Source organism: Oncorhynchus masou, chromosome 28, assembly GCF_036934945.1.
Source record: "Oncorhynchus masou masou isolate Uvic2021 chromosome 28, UVic_Omas_1.1, whole genome shotgun sequence".
Classification (NCBI taxonomy): Eukaryota; Metazoa; Chordata; class Actinopteri; order Salmoniformes; family Salmonidae; genus Oncorhynchus; species Oncorhynchus masou.
The window spans coordinates 24,310,550-24,323,114 of record NC_088239.1 but is presented as its reverse complement, the minus strand read 5'-3'; positions in this window follow the sequence as shown (position 1 = coordinate 24,323,114).

Genomic DNA, 12,565 nt, shown 5'->3' with positions numbered 1-12,565 from the left:
CTGGTGGCAAAATCTGACTGTAGGGTGTCAGCAAATATAATTAAAAGTTGACTTATATATTTCCCCTTACATCTGTGTCTGGTGTTAGCTAGTTACTGCCAAGCTAGGTCTTCAGCCAGCATGGAACAAAAGAGGGGAAGGGTCATTCAAAACAAAACTCTGATGCAGTTGTCAAGTCAACAAATCCGTCAGTGTTGTGGTGACCCACATCACAACAGATATGCCTAATGGGAGATCTACATATATTTAAAAACAAATTGACATCATTGATGCAATGTCAATGTTTAAGTTGCTTTGGGTATGACCAAATTCACCTGAGATGATTTTACTGCAACACGGCTTAATGCATCTAGGTTTCCTGACAGGCATTCCAAAGAGCTGTCAGTCAAGGTAAGATTATGAATATAAACTCCCCGCCCCCTCAGCCTGTCTTTTCAAACTTCCTGGTAGTTAGCCATGAGAGAAAATGTACTTTTTCTAAAATGTTGAGCATTTCTTTCTAAAACAAATATTATGGGTGAAATTTTAGTCACTCAAATATATATTTTGCATGGGAATCAGAATGACTGTTAAGAATGACCTTTAAGAGAATGAAAGGGATTTAACAAGGCGACCATGGGCTAATTTGAATGAGCGCCAACAGCAGATTAGGATTTATTTTTTTTACATCCGTGCCCCAGTGCAACCCACAACCACAGTGAAATGTCACAATGAGGGAGTACATGTCACGGTTTTCTGTAGGTGAAAGAGAGTCGGACCAAAATGCAGCGTGGCTATTGCGATCCATGTTTAATAAAACTGAAGTAAACACGAATCAATATGAAAAAACAATAAACGAAAACAGCCTAATACTGGTGCAACCTAATACACGACAGACAAAAGGACAATCACCCACAAAACCCAACACCAAACAGGCTACCTAAATATGGTTCCCAATCAGAGACAATGACCCACACCTGCCTCTGATTGAGAACCATATCAGGCCACACACAGAAACAGACAAACTAGACACACAACATAGAATTCCCACTCAGATCACACCCTGACCATACAAAACATATAAACATACAAAGCAAACTATGGTCAGGGTGTGACAGTACAAGTTCTTCCATAAATTCTTTCTCAAATGTTTCCGTAGACGTTTGTAATTCATAGAGTTTACATGCAATGCTTTTCTCGATGCCTTCCCAGTTAATACAACCTAACATGCTGTTGGGATCTTTAATACAACCTAACATGCTGTTGGGCTCTTTCTAGTCATTGTATTGGTATTCTGACCCTGGGTGCATATAAGATATCTAGACACTTCTCATCTTACTCACTTCTGTCTTCGGGTCATCCTGTGCCTCTCACAGGTTTGAATGCGCTTCTCTCGTCTGCAGTCTTTTGTGCTTTGGTATTCTCCTTTCTGCTCTTCTCCAGTTTCAACTGGCCGGCCATGTTCCTAGTCAGGCACAGTAGCCAGTCTGTTGATCCGGAAGCTTCTGTCTGTGACCGGAGCTCTACACTCAGGAGAGTATTAGAGGAGTCCAGTGTCCGGGGTTCTCTTGAAGAAGATGTGCTGGCGGCTGAGAGACACATGGTCAGTATAGAGCTCAGTACAGATGGGGCAGAAGGTGGTCTGACAGGGCAAAGGAAGACGTAGCCATACTGAGTATGTTGTATTCCCTGTTCACACACACACAGAGACAGAGAGACAGAGAGACAGAGAGACAGAGAGAGAGAGAGAGAGAGAGAGAGAGAGAGAGAGAGAATTAACTCAATTTAATGTGAGTTAATCCATTTACCTGATGGTGTGGCAGGAAGGACATTTTGCTGCCAAGCAATAGGTTGGGAGTTCAAATCCCAGGAAGGTCTGAGTCCCAAATGTGCTCACAGCAGAGAATGGCTTTTAATTGTGAAGTATTTTTACATGTTTAATTATCATCAGAAAGCTTCTATTCCTGGCATCCCGGCTTCCATATTAAGCATTGATGCTTTCCAGCCAGTTGTGTAGAAAATAGGTTCATTACTCAAGGCTTTGATCAACACAGTGTATACTAGTGGCACCTGCTGTTTAAATAAATTTAGAGCAGACAAATTAATATAAATGACTGTCCCACACACTTTAGCGCTTGCACAGCGCAGCCTTTTTATCTTCTACCGAAACCAATACCATACCAATCCGGTGGTTCAATCCCAAATGGCAACCTATTCCCTATATAGTGCACTACTTATGACCAGGGCACATAGGATGTACTATATAGCAGGTGCAATTTGGGATCTAGACCTAGATACACATACAACCCTTAAAGACGTCCTTAGAGGAAAGCATGAGTTATATTCTCTAAAAGTTCACAAACTCTTGAAGCGACAGAGCAGCTTGTATGTGTTTCTGTGGAATTGACTGAGTCGAAACGTCATGCAATGATAGAGAGAGTAACACGGCTGTTATTGAAACAGAGCAGCAAAAACAAGCAGAGAATGTTCCATGTCATTGGTTAAATAAATATGTGACAGAGGCAAAACAAGCATGTCTGGTTTGAATTCATTAGCTAATCAGCTAATGGCTGTCTCTTGAGCTCTGTTCGGTCCTTTGTTGTACTGTAGGTTTATTATGGTATCATTCTGTTCTTAACAGACCGACCTGGGGCTCTATTTTAACAAACCTTACACAATGGTAAATCCAAGCGCAGGCGGTAGCGCTATAGGTACAGGGTCTATCACACTTTTCTTCCCGCAGGCGTTGGCTCGAAAGGGCTGGGTTTTGATAAATAAACACGTCACTGGCCAATCAGAACATGCTCCATTGCGGAAAATGTGGTTGCTTCAAGTTGTGTATGTATGGTCTTTTATGTATTGCTTTGGAATCAACTCCAATTCCAATGTTAGTCCGTTATAGTTAGTTAAATGGTTTACAGAAACGAAATAACAAAATCTAGACTTGACTTTGCTAAATACGTTAGCTTGAACCCATTTGCAGTCTACATTGTTCTAAGTAATTGCATGACTTCAATGGCATTCACACTGATATAGGGGTTAGGCCTACTGTAAATTGCATTATGGCTGAGCATGGACATGCCACAAACATAGTCAATAAGCAAGATTAAATTAATGATTGACAAGGCCTGAAAATTGAACGAATAACTTGAATCAAATTCTAAACAAAACAATTTGTTTTATTTGGATTTGTCAAACTTACATTCGCCGTAATTTCTCCCAGTGGGGCATATAATATTAAAACAACGCATACCATGGAGGGTTTTAGGCACATCCAAACGTTTCACAGTAGCTGGACAAATATCCAATATAAATAGAAAGGGAGAATGTCCACTCACCGATATACGGCCGCCAAATAGCCTATGTTTTATGAATCGGAAGCATTTTTCAGATCACATTCACACATCTCCAGAAGTGCCATTGCAAGCGAGCCATGGACGTTGTCACCATAAAACCTCAGTTTGGTTGCAATAACATGGAACGAAAAACAAGTCATTTCTACAGGTGACAGACAACTTCTAAATACGAGGTTCTCTGGTATTCACCGATGTACTTATCTCTGGTTTCATGATGGGCATGGACATGTATCCCAAATGGCACCCTAATCCCTATATAGAACAACTCCTTTTCACCAGAGCTTTATGGTCAAAAACAGTGCCCAATATAGGGAATATGGTGCCCTTTTGGGTGCAGTTCTATTGAGGAGCTAGTCAAGTGTGTGTTGTTGTCAGGTTTCACTATACTGCAGATTGAAATAGGGAATATAGAGGGAATCTCATGCAGAATAGAGTGACAAGGCCTCTCCCATTTTATGTCTGCCAATTTATACTGCATCCCAAATGGTTCCCTATTCCCTATCCCCTACATTATGCACTACCTTTGAGAAAGTAGAAGACATTTATCCTAGCCTGGTAATGCAGACTGACCGCTGCACTCATGTTTTGTTTAATTTGAAGTGAAACAGAAGGTGAGCTATCAAGACCAAGCTGATTCCACCAGGCTACATTTCTGATGGATAGACTAGAGGACCATCTCTTTCTGCAATGCTGTCATTAATTGCTTTGCATTGTGTGTAACAATTTGCAGTGTCTAATTTCAGATAGCATCCATCCATCCCCCAACCGGCTGGACTGGTTAATCATTAGCCAACTGGGAGGGAGGAGGATGGAGGAGAGGAGGAGGAGGGAGAAGAAAGGAGGAGAGGATGGCTATGCTGGTTAACCATTAGTCAACCATGGCTGGGAGTGAGAGACCACATGAAGTAGGGAGGAGAGGGAAGAAAGGGGAAGGAAAGAGGAGGAACCGTCACCTTCACCACGTTGTCCCAGGAAATAAATGAATAACATTGTGGAAAGTCATCCATCCCTCCGATACAGCCATGACTGGCAAGTTCAGAGCAGCACGGAACAAGATCAGATCGGAGTGACTAAATCTGTGTAGCTACTTATTGATAAGGGTTTGTCTCTGCCTGTTGCATAGCATGTGGTCAGCGAGATTCCCTGGAGGAGCATAATATATAGCCTTATATACAGGCTAGTATACAAATGTATTAATATAAACCTATGTATTAGTTTCTAATTTAAACATATCTCTTTCTTCAAGGTTTCCTTATTGCACAATTCACTAAACTCCACTGGCATCTCCACTGGCCTCTCTCCCTTCCCTACTCTCTATTCCCTCCTCGCTCTCTTTCCTCCTGTCTCTCTTTCCTCTCTCTCTATTCCTCTTGATTGAGTAGTCTAGGTCACTAATGTTCAGCAACTTTTTAAATCTAATATAAGCCTGTTTGAGGAGAGAAGGAAGCTCCCTTGCTCTGCAACCTGGACTCAGGGGTAGAAGTAACATAGCAAATGTAAATCCTCCTCTCCTGTGGAAGTCCATCATTCATTTAGTATGATATGTTAAGAAATGCAATTTCTACAATATGTTACGAATTTGCAATATTTACTATATGTTACAAATTCCAATTTGTTGTGGCTAACATTACCTAGATGGCTAAGCGGCTAACGTTAGCTACCCTAGGGATTAGGGTTAGGTGTTAGGAGTTAGGGTTTAAGGTTAGGGGAAAGGTAAGCTAACATGCTAAGTAGTTGCAAAGTAGCTAAAAAGTAGTAGTAAGTAGATGCAAACTTCCTAATTAGCTAAAATGCTAAAGATGTCAGGGATGTGATTCGAACACGCAACCTTCACGTTAATAGATGTTCATGCCACAGGGGCAAGTGCCCCTTCAGATTTCTCCTGTTTAAAAAAAATGATAACAATTGTTGTTGTTGTTGTTTCTCTGTAATACTACTAGCCACCTGTAAGAGGTGCGTGACTGGCTGCAGGGAAGTCAGGTGCAGGAGAGCAGAAACGGGGTAATAACCGGAGCAGTTTAATATGCAAATCCAACGGCACCCAGAACAACAAAATATGGGTATAAAATAACCCTTCACGAACCAGTCAGAGTGCATAAACAATTTACAACAAACAATTTAACACACAGACATGGGGGGGGGGGACAGAGGGTTAAATACACGACATGTAATGAGGGAATGTAAACCAGGTGTGTGGGAAAACAAGACAAAACAAATGGAAAATGAAAGGCGGATCGGCGATGGCTTGAAGACCGGTGACGTCGACCGCCGAACGCCGCCCGAACAAGGAGAGGCAATACTTAATCAAATTATTAGGTGGTGTCACGAAGTCGGTTCCTCTCCTTGTTCTTTCGGCGGTCGACATCACCGTTCTTCGAGCCATCGCCGATCCGCCTTTTATTTTCCATTTGTTTTGTCTTGTTTTCCCACACACCTGGTTTACATTCCATCATTACTTGTCGTGTATTTAACCCTCTGTTCCCCCCATTTAGCTAACCCAGATAGATTCCCAATCGTCCAATCTCATAACTAGCTACCAAGAAGCCATGGAATATGACTTACATTGTTTTCACCATTCAGTGACCTCTCATGCCCTGTGGACGGGGGCATTGTCATTTTTAAATTTGTTTTATTTCACCTTTATTTTACCATGTCGCCTAGTTGAGTACACGTTCTCATTTACAACTGCGACCTGGCCAAGATAAAGCAAAGCAGTGCGACACAAACAACAACACAGAGTTACACATGGAATAAACAAACATACAGTCAATAACACAATAGAAAAAAAGTATATATACAGTGTGTGCAAATAAGGTAGGATAAGGGAGGTAAGGCAATAAATAGGCCATAGTGGTGAAATAATTACAATATAGCAATTAAACACTGGTGTGATAGATGTGCAGATGATGAGTGTGCAAGTAGAGATACTGGGGTGCAAAGGTGCAAAATAAATCATATAAATAACAATATGGGGACGCAGGAGTTGGATGGGCTATTTACAGATGGGCTATACACAGGTGCAGTGACATGGGGCGGCAGGGTAGCCTAGTGGTTAGAGCGTTGGACTCGTAGCTGAAAGGTTGCAAGGTCGAATCCCTGAGCTGACAAGATACAAATCTGTCGTTCTGCCCCTGAACAGGCAGTTAACCCACTGTTCCTAGGCTGTCATTGAAAATAAGAATTTGTTCTTAACTGACTTGCCTAGTAAAATAAAAATATGTGAGGTGCATTTACTTGTGTTTCCATTATTTTGGCAGTTACCTGTATCTTAGCTGTCAATCCTGCTGGCGAGGTCGGCAGACATTAGAAAAGCAAGTAAAATCTAAGTGTACTGAACTTACTGTCACGTTCGTTGAAAGTATCGGACCAAGGCGCCGCGTGGTATGCGTACATTCTCTTTATTATAAGAATGAACACCGAACAAACTAACAAAATAACAAACAAACCGTGAATGATACAATATAGTGCTGACAGGCAACTACACATAGTCAAGATCCCACACCAGAAAGTGGGATAAAAGGCCTGCCTAAATATGATCCCCAATCAGAGACAACAATAAACAGCTGTCTCTGATTGGGAACCAGATCAGGCCAACATAGATATACAAAAACCCCTAGACATACAAAAACACTAGACATACAAAACCCTAGAGTACCCACCCTAGTCACACCCTGACCTAACCAAAATATATAGAAAACAGAGATATCTAAGGTCAGGGCGTGACAGTACCCCCCCCCCCCAAAGGTGTGGACTCCCGGGCGCAAACCTGAACCTATAGGGGAGGGTCCGGGTGGGCATCTACCCTCTGTGGGGGATGCCGCCCCTCTCCTTATGCTGATCCCTCCGCTTCTGTCGAACTGGGCCGTGGATCATCGCCGGAGGCCCCGGACCGGGGATCGTCGCCGGAGGCCCCGGACTGGGGACCGTCGCCGGAGACCCCGGACTGGGGACCGTCGCTGGAGGTTCCGGACTATGAACTGTCGCAGGATGCTCTGGACTGGGAACTGTCGTCGGAAGCTATGGACTGTGGAGGCGCACTGGAGGTCTGATGCGTGGGGCCAGTACAGGTGGCACCGGGCTGATGACACGCACCTCAGGGCGAGTGAGGGGAAGAGGCACAGGACGCATTGGACTGTGGAGGCGCACTGGAGACCTGATGCGTGGGACCGGTACAGGTGGCACCGGGCTGATGACACGCACCTCAGGGTGAGTGAGGAGAGGAGGCACAGCTGTCTCTGATTAGGAACCATATCAGGCCAACATAGATATACAAAAACCCCTAGACATACAAAAACCATAGACATACAAAAACCCTGGACATACAAAAATCCCCAGAGTACCCGCCCTAGTCACACCCTGACCTAACCAAAATATATAGGAAACAGAGATATCTAAGGTCAGGGCGTGACACTCACATTCCTTTAAATCTTTTACCTAGATTTTAGCAGAGATGCCGAAAAGCATATTTAGTTACTTTAAAAAAGAACCACCAGTCAGGAGAAGAAAGACAGCTCAAGAGGTCAAAATCAAATCAAATTCTATTTGTCACATGCGCCGAATACAGAAGATGAGAGAGGACGAGGAGACGGCTATGATGGTTAACCATTAGCCAACGGTGACTGGGAGCGAGGGACCACAGGAAGGAGGAGAGGAGGGAGGAGGGAGGAGGGAGTAGGAGACGGCTATACTGGTTAGCCATTAGCCAACCATGACTAATGGTTATCTTAGCTGTCATTCCTGCTGGCAAGGTTGGTAGACTTTAGCAAAGCAAGCAAGCAATAACTGAGTGTACTGAATAAGACTCACATTCCTTTAAATCTTTTACCTAGATTTTAGCAGAGATGCAGAGAAGCATATTTCGTTTCTTTAAAAGAAGAACCACCAGTCAGGAGGATAAAGACCGCTCAAGAGGTCAAAATCAAATCAAATTTGATTTGTAACTTGCGCCAAATACAACACCTTACATTGAAATGCTTACTTACAAGCCCTTAACCAACAATGGAGTTGTAAGAAAATATATTTAAAAAAAGTAAGCGATAAGAATAACAAATAATTAAAGAGCAGCAGTAAATAACAACAGCGGGGCTATATACAGGGAGTACCGGTACAGAGTCAATGTGCCGGGGCACCAGTGTCGAGGTAATTGAGGTAATATGCACAGTTGAAGTCAGAAGTTTACATACACCTTATACACCAAATTAATTGAAACTCAGTTTTTCACAATTCCTGACATTTAATCCTAGTAAAATCCTAGTCAGTTAGGATCACCACTTAATTTTAAGAATGTGAAATGTCAGAATAATAGTAGAGAGAATGATTAATTTCAGCTTTTATTTCTTTCATCACATTCCCAGTAGGTCAGAAGTTTACATACACTTAATTAGTATTTGGTAGCATTGCCTTTAAATTGTTTAACTTGGGTCAAATGTTCTGAGTAGCCTTCCACAAGCTTCCTACAGTAAGTTGGGTGAATTTTGGCCCATTCCTCCTGACAGAGCAGTATTAACTGAGTGGGTTTGTAGGCCTCCTTGCTCGCACACGCTATTTCAGGATTGAGGTCCGGGCTTTGTGATGGCCACTACAATACCATGACTTTGTTGTCCATAAACCATTTTGCCACAACTTAGGAAGTATGCTTTGGGTCATTGTCCATTTGGAAGATCCATTTGCGACCAGTTTGGCTTTTTTATGGCAGTTTTGGAGCAGTGGCTTCTTCCTTACTGAGCGGCCTTTCAGGTTATGTCAATATTGGACTCGGTTTACTGTGGACATACTGTAGATACTTTTGTGCCTGTTTCCTCCTGCATCTTCACAAGGTCCTTTGCTGTTGTTCTGGGATTCATTTGCACTTTTCGCACCAAAGCACGTTCATCTCTAGGAGACAGAACGCGTCTCCTTCCTGAGCGGTGTGACGGCTGCGTGGTCCCATGGTGTTTATACTTGCGTACTATTGTTTGTACAGATTGGCGTTTGGAAATTGCTCCCAAGGATGAACCAGACTTGTGGAGGTATACACATTTTTTTTCGGAGGCCTTGGCTCATTTCTTTAGATTTTCCCATGATGTCAAGCAAAGAGGCAGTCCCCGGCAGTCCTACAATCTAAGCTAGATGCCCTCAATCTCACACAAATCATCAAGGAACCCACCAGGTACAACCCTAACTCTGTAAACAAGGGCACCCTCATAGACGTCATCCTGACCAACTGGCCCTCCAAATACACCTCCGCTGTCTTCAACCAGGATCTCAGCGATCACTGCCTCATTGCCTGTATCCGCTACGGAGCCGCAGTCAAACGACCACCCCTCATCACTGTCAAACGCTCCCTAAAACACTTCTGTGAGCAGGCCTTTCTAATCGACCTGGCCCGGGTATCCTGGAAGGACATTGACCTCATCCCGTCAGTTGAGGATGCCTGGTCATTCTTTAAAAGTAACTTCCTCACCATTTTAGATAAGCATGCTCCGTTCAAAAAAATGCAGAACTAAGAACAGATACAGCCCTTGGTTCACTCCAGACCTGACTGCCCTCGACCAGCACAAAAACATCCTGTGGCGGACTGCAATAGCATCGAATAGTCCCCGCGATATGCAACTGTTCAGGGAAGTCAGGAACCAATACACGCAGTCAGTCAGGAAAGCTAAGGCCAGCTTCTTCAGGCAGAAGTTTGCATCCTGTAGCTCCAACTCCAAAAAGTTCTGGGACACTGTGAAGTCCATGGAGAACAAGAGCACCTCCTCCCAGCTGCCCACTGCACTGAGGCTAGGTAACACGGTCACCACCGATAAATCCATGACTATCAAAAACTTCAACAAGCATTTCTCAATGGCTGGCCATGCCTTCCGCCTGGCTACTCCAAACTCGGCCAACAGCTCCGCCCCCCCCCCACCGCAGCTCCTCGCCCAAGCCCCTCCAGGTTCTCCTTTACCCAAATCCAGATAGCAGATGTTCTGAAAGAGCTGGACCCGTACAAATCAGCTGGGCTTGACAATCTGGACCCTCTATTTCTGAAACTATCCGCCGCCATTGTCGCAACCCCTATTACCAGCCTGTTCAACCTCTCTTTCATATCGTCTGTGATCCCCAAGGATTGAAAGCTGCCGCAGTCATCCCCCTCTTCAAAGGGGAGACACCCTGGACCCAAACTGTTACAGACCTATATCCATCCTGCCCTGCCTATCTAAGGTCTTCGAAAGCCAAGTCAACAAAAAGGTCACTGACCATCTCGAATCACACCGTACCTTCTCCGCTGTGCAATCTGGTTTCCGAGCCGGTCACGGGTGCACCTCAGCCACACTCAAGGTACTAAACGATATCATAACCACCATCGATAAAAGCCAGTACTGTGCAGCCGTCTTCATCGACCTTGCCAAGGCTTTCGGCTCTGTCAATCACCATATTCTTATCGGCAGACTCAATAGCCTTGGTTTTTCGGATGACTGCCTTGCCTGGTTCACCAATTACTTTGCAGACAGAGTTCAGTGTGTCAAATCGGAGGGCATGCTGTCCGGTCCTCTGGCAGTCTCTATGGGGGTGCCACAGGGTTCAATTCTCGGGCCGACTCTTTTCTCTGTATATATCAATGATGTTGCTCTTGCTGCGGGTGAATCCCTGATCCACCTCTACGCAGACGACACCATTCTACATACTTCCGGCCCGTCCTTGGACACTGTGCTATCTAACCTCCAAACGAGCTTCAATGCCATACAACACTCCTTCCGTGGCCTCCAACTGCTCTTAAACGCTAGTAAAACCAAATGCATGCTTTTCAACCGATCGCTGCCTGCACCCGCATGCCCGACGAGCATCACCACCCTGGATGGTTCCGACCTTGAATATGTGGACATCTATAAGCACCTAGGTGTCTGGCTAGACTGTAAACTCTCCTTCCAGACTCATATCAAACATCTCCAATCGAAAATCAAATCAAGAGTCGGCTTTCTATTCCGCAACAAAGCCTCCTTCACTCACACCGCCAAACTTACCCTAGTAAAACTGACTATCCTACCGATCCTCGACTTCGGCGATGTCATCTACAAAATTGCTTCCAACACTCTACTCAGCAAACTGGATGCAGTTTACCACAGTGCCATCCGTTTTGTCACTAAAGCACCTTATACCACCCACCACTGCGACTTGTATGCTCTAGTCGGCTGGCCCTCGCTACATATTCGTCGCCAGACCCATTGGCTCCAGGTCATCTACAAGTCCATGCTAGGTAAAGCTCCGCCTTATCTCAGTTCACTGGTCACGATGGCAACACCCATCCGTAGCACGCGCTCCAGCAGGTGTATCTCACTGATCATCCCTAAAGCCAACACCTCATTTGGCCGCCTTTCGTTCCAGTACTCTGCTGCCTGCGACTGGAACGAACTGCAAAAATCCCTGAAGTTGGAGACTTTTATCTCCCTCACCAACTTCAAACATCTGCTATCTGAGCAGCTAACCGATCGCTGCAGCTGTACATAGTCTACTGGTAAATAGCCCACCCATTTTCACCTACCTCATCCCCATACTGTTTTTATTTATTTACTTTTATGCTCTTTTGCACACCAATATCTCTACCTGTACATGACCATCTGATCATTTATCACTCCAGTGTTAATCTGCAATTGTAATTATTCGCCTACCTCCTCATGCCTTTTGCACACAATGTATATAGACTCCCCTTTTTTTCTACTGTGTTATTGACTTGTTAATTGTTTACTCCATGTGTAACTCTGTGTTGTCTGTTCACACTGCTATGCTTTATCTTGGCCAGGTCGCAGTTGCAAATGAGAACTTGTTCTCAACTAGCCTACCTGGTTAAATAAAGGTGAAATAAAAAATAAAAAAATAAAAAGGTAGGCCTTGAAATACATCCACAGGTACACCTCCAATTGACTCAAATTATGTCAATCAGAAGCTTCTAAAAGCCATGACATAATTTTCTGGAATTTGCCAATTTAGTGTATTAAACTTCTGACCCACTGGTATTGTGATAGTGAATTATGTGAAATAATCTGTCTGTAAACAATTGTTGGAAAAATTACTTGTGTCATGCACAAAGTAGATGTCCTAACTGACTTGCCAAAACTATAGTTTGTTAAATAAGAAATTTGAATTTGTGGAGTGGAGTGGTTGAAAAACGAGTTTTAATGACTCCAACCGAAGTTTATGTAAACCTCCGACTTCAACTGTAGGTAGAGTTGTTAAAGTGACTATGCGTAGATAATAACGGAGATGCTTGGATA